At 41.7% G+C, this 5,382-nt stretch overlaps 1 pseudogene; it reads right to left on the bottom strand.

The window, feature by feature from the left end:
- Positions 1 to 591: 591 nt before the first annotated feature.
- LOC102485311 (heterogeneous nuclear ribonucleoprotein A1-like) lies at positions 592 to 3,393 on the bottom strand (annotated as a pseudogene).
- Positions 3,394 to 5,382: the final 1,989 nt, after the last annotated feature.

Raw genomic sequence — 5,382 nt, 5'->3', positions numbered from 1 at the left:
TGCATAGGATGTGCCAACAATCATTTTGTAATAACCAAATTGTGACTTTGCTTGTGGGAACCTCTGAATGAACTTCAGGCCACAATTACTGTCAGTTCAACTACATCAACATTTCTGAAGACAACTGGCTTCTCTGCTCAAACAGGTAGTAAATAATTATTCAATTTCAAAATGGGACCTGGGACCACCCTGAAGGGATTCTAACTTCATGCTACCAAGATGGTCTCAGAGTAGACTAGCTTTATATATAGCACATTTTAAAAAAGACACATTTATTCAGCATCATGATCCGACTATTACATTTAGCAATCAACAGCATGGGTGGAAAAAAATACATTAAACTTCTTTGTTGGAATGCTTTACATTTTCTACAGAATAGAAACTAAAATAACTTGTTATACAATTAGTCACAAATACAAATATCTTTGTATTTTTTGCCCATACATGAGTATTGTCTAAAACATGTCTTCTTCGTAGCAGCTCGGCCCTGCCCACTGTGCTTGGCGAGTTCACAAATCTGTTGTAACTTGTGGCTTCCCTGTCACTTCTCTGGCTCTCCTCGCCTGCTAAGCTTTGTTTCCTGGCAGTTAATTAAAACCTTGTGCCATTGTCATAGCTACTGCTGTTGCTAGAACCACCATAGCCACTTGATTTCATGGTTTGGCAAAATATTGGCCTTTACTGCCATAAGGGCCAGAGCTTCTGCTTCCAAATTTTCCACTCTTTGTGAGTCCAAAATTTGAAGACTGATTGCTATAATTGCCAAAGTCATTGTAGCTTCTGTCACCTCCACAATTGCTTCCACCATTACCAAATCTATTATAGCCATCCCCACTTCCACCATATCCACCACCACCATGGCCACAACCAAAGCCACCATGACCACTGAAGTTTTCACCATGACCAAAGTTGTCATTACCACCAAAACCACCTCCTCGACCACCAGCAAAATTTCCAGAACCATTTTGACCTCTTGGGCTGGAGGAAGCACTAGCCATTTCTTATTTGGACAGGGCTTTCCTTACTTCATAATTGTGGCCATTCATAGTATGGTATTTCTGAATGACAGTCTTACCCACAGAGTCATGATCATAAGCAAAGCCCTTCTTGGCACTGCCTTGGTCAGTCATGATTTCAATCACTTCGATTTTCCCATACTGTTCAAAGTGATCTCTTAGGTGATGTTCTTCAGTGTCTTCTTTAATACCATCAACAAAGATCTTTTTCACAGTTACGTGGGCACCTAATCTTTGAGAATCTTCTCTTGAGACAACCCTCTTTGGTTCCACAACTCTTCCATCCACCTTCTGTGGCCTTGCATTCATGGCTGCATCCACAGTGGCACACGTGACAAACCCAAAGCCCCTGGAGCGCTTGGTGTTTGTATCTCACATTACCACACAGTCTGTGAGCATTCTCCATTGCTCAAAATGGCTCCTTAGGTTCTCATTGGTTGTTTCAAAGCTCAACCCTCTGATAAAGAGTTTCTGCAGCTGTTCTGGCTCTTTGGGAGACTCCAACTTAGACAAGACGGCAGTGGGAAGAGAGACTTCAATGAGGCGTCCACAGGCAGAAAGGAGTAAGCTAATGAATGTATCTCTTTCTTTACCTTTTCAAAGAAAAAAAAAATCCCCTTTTTTTAAACTGTTTTTTTTTTCCCCCTCATTCCATTCAAGAGTGCATTCATCAACAAATTTCCTACCCTAAATTGCCTATGGCTAAGAGTTCTTTCTATCTAGTTTGAATGGAGTGAATGCCTTTTGGGACAGAAAAAACAATTTACTGTGGGGGATTGCCAAGTGCACAGCTTAGATTTTCCTTGGGGGAAGAGAATGAGGCAATTGGAGGATATTTTGGTTTGTTTTACTACTAACTCTTGAGAAAAGCACCCAAACATCTCAGCCCAGAGGCATAAACAATTTAAGGAACCAAGCGGATATTCAGTTTGGGTGGCCTTCAAATTGTTAACTAGAAGAGCCTCCAAGAAGCATTATCTAATTTTTACCTATGTGGTTTTTTCCTACCATGAGGAAGCTAAAGACCACAGACATTAAGCCTTTGGCCCAATTAAAAGATTAATCAGAGCAAACAAAAACTAAAAACCAAATGTCTAATTTTCCAACAGGGTTAAGTGAAAGTGAAAGGAGGAATTACTTTCTGTTGGTGTGGTACGACTTGGGGATTACAAGAAGGCAAACTTGGTCCCCAGTGGTTTTCTCCAACTGCTCACTGCTGTTATACCACTTCGGCCCTTCAGCATAAAGCTTTTTAGTCTGTATGCCATGTAGGTATCTCTGGGAAGGCTGATGCTTTCAAGGTGTTTTGATAATTTACACCTGAGTATGACTGTGTATTTTATATTTTATGGAAATTGGATTTTGGTGGGGGAAATGTAGAAGAGAACCTGTGAAGACACTGGAAACTGGAATCTTGTGAGGGTCACTGGTGGGATAAGAATGGAGATGCCAGTGGTTCTGAGGACAAAGTTTGTCCTGTTCGTAATGCTCTCTAAAGCCACCTTTGCCTTAGACTCTGAGCTCTATGTGCCAACTACATAATTTTCCTTCTCTCTCTCTCTTTCATAAGAGATATTGTTTCTCTAAGACACATGTGCTTGCTGGAGAGACAGAGATACAGAAAGTGAGAAATCACCCCTTGGGGGGATGACCATGCTGCAATCCCTTCTCCTCCATTCTCCTCTCAGGATTTTAGACATGCACACACAAGCCCAGTGTGAGTTTCAAGTCACCAGGTCCAGGTCCAGGACTCGAACTGTGGTCAGCCATGTGGAAGTCCAGTAATGTAACCATTTGCTGGCCCTTAACCTTCTCTTCCATTGATAGATGGTTATCACTATAAAAACAAAACTCAGCTCTATGTTTTTCTTCATATGTGCCATGTTCTATTTATCATTTGGTTATTCTCAGGTTGTTTGAGGAAGTTTGATATAGGACATTTGGAAGTCCTCCATGTATGCAAAAGGAAAGGTCCCATTTAATATACCCAAACCAATGGAATCCTATTTAATTCAGTTTGATTATGTGTGGTTCAATTCAGTTTAATTCAAATTCAGGATTTATTACATGGTAATACCAGGCACTGAGCTCTGGTGTTGAGTGTGTGTGCTAAGCCAAAACAGAGTCACTTCTATTACATGGTACTTGTACCCAAGTCAGCCACTCTACCCTCACCAGGATAGAAAGTGGTGTTTTTAAAAATAAAGACAAATGGCAGTTAAGGCTATCAACTGGGGATGAAAAAGGGATTGCTGAATGGAACTCACATATCTTTGAGTCAAACTGCAACATGCTCCCTGGAGGTGAGTCCATAATTTCCTGGCTTTGCCTCGTCTGACATACCAGCAGAGCTGCTGAGAGAAGTGGACTGAGACATGATAGTCCAGACCAAGATAGTATGAGAATGGTATATTCAGCCTCAGAGCAAGCATCAATTATGGGGATTTATTCCTGATAATGATGGTGAGTTGATGCCTCCATTACAAGCCTCACACTCTTGATTTCAGTGAGCTGCATAACAGAATGCCCATTACGTGTTAAAAGAGATGCAAGCTTGTGCCGAGTTTATGTCAAGATGGGTAAGTGCAAACGGGCTGGAATCTTAAAACACCTTCAGTGGCTTCTCCTGTCATGTTGATCTATTGTGTTGCCTGGCTAACACAACAGTGGCCTTACTTCAGAAAATAATGCTAGCTGGTTCTTGGGTCCAATTAAACTTTGGAAATCAGGCAAAAGGAATCTGGATCAAACAGAAATAAAGTTCAACATCATATACCAAATAGCTTCGAGCTCCCCCATCTCCTCAGGCTGATTCTTAGAAGTCAAATACTCAAGTGCAAGACATTTGAGACAGAATCATCTCCATGCAGGAAAGTCATGTAACTGGGCTTAGGTGGATAGCCACTGCGACAAACCTGGAGAGCAGGCAGTTAAAACTTCCTAGGGAATAGCAAGGTAGTTTTCATGCTGTGCAGGTGGAAGTGGTTGAGGGATTGTCCTGGTCCCTTTTCTGGATCTTAAAGCACAGGCATAAAACCAACAGAAGCACTCACAGAGAAGCTGCACATCTTCTCCACCTCCCCCCCACCTCCCCCCCCCCCAAATCCTCTGACATAGAGTAGTGAGCCAGTGAGGTCAGCTTAAATCACACTTTGAGACATGCCACCGACAACTGTGTGGGTGTGAGGGAGGTGGGGTGAGAAACAGGTGTGAGAAATATGTCAGGTCTTGATGCACAGAGACTTACAGTGTGTCCTGTACCCCTTGTAAATCAAGAAGCCTCTGAGCGGTAAGGAAAGTTAAAAGGAAATGTGTTGACTGATTTAAATGCCTATTAAGCAAGAGATTCTAAGTTGAGGTTTCCAAAGCAGGTACATCTTGCTTGTTCTTTAATCAGCTGCTTACAGGTTATGTTTCTGAAACCCAGAGGCAGTGGGAAAGTACTTTATTTCCTTCCCACGTCAGAAGTAGCTCAGTCAGTAAACTGGAATGTTTGTCTGGGACAGACCCAGAGGCTCTAGCCAACTATTTTTACAATCAAATTAAATTATTTAGAAGCCAACTTGGACCTTTGAGACTTTTTCAGGTGATTGTTTTTGTTTCCTCCTTCTTCAGGGGATTGCTTGCAGGATAGGAATAAGGGACGCACAAATCAGTAAGATCTGTAATATGTCAGCATCTCTGATCAAAAAGCTCAATGGGAACATAAAAAAAATGTTTAGCTTCATTGCTAATCAAAGAAATGAATATTAGAGAATTGAGCTTTTTTTTTTTCTTCCATCAAAATAGTAAAGGAGGGAAAATAAAATTACTTAGAGTCAAAAAAGACATGATGAAATAGGCACACTCATATATTGCTGGCAGGACTATAAATTGGTTTAACTCTTTTGAAAAACTTTTTGGCAGTCTTTATGTCTTTTGATGTGGTAATTAAGTGTCTGGGAATCCATACATCCTAAAGGAATGATATTAACTAGGTAAAGTTTTAGGCATAAATATGTTCATTGTGACTTATTTACTTTATCCAAATATTGGGCACAACCAACATAAATGAGTGTGTGAATATATTTCAGTACATTATAGCATAACCCCATGATTTTCTACCAGGCAGTCATTAAAAATGTGTTTACAAGGAGCTTTTAATAACATGGGAAAATACTTAGGTTGTAATATTAACTGTAGGAAAAAAAGGACAAGCTTTCATACAGACGGTGAATACAACCATATTTAAAAACATGCTGTGTAGGGGACCCGCGCTGAGCGAGGCGGCGGAGGGCAGAGGGGCCCTGCGCCGGCCCACCCGGGCCCCGCTGCGGGCCCCTGCCCCCCCTGGGACCCGCGGAGAGCGGGGCTGGGGGCCCCCCCC

Source organism: Tupaia chinensis, unplaced genomic scaffold (genome assembly GCF_000334495.1).
Source record: "Tupaia chinensis unplaced genomic scaffold, TupChi_1.0 Scaffold143961_1, whole genome shotgun sequence".
In the NCBI taxonomy this organism is placed as follows: domain Eukaryota; kingdom Metazoa; phylum Chordata; class Mammalia; order Scandentia; family Tupaiidae; genus Tupaia; species Tupaia belangeri.
This window is presented reverse-complemented; position numbering and strand designations above follow the sequence as displayed.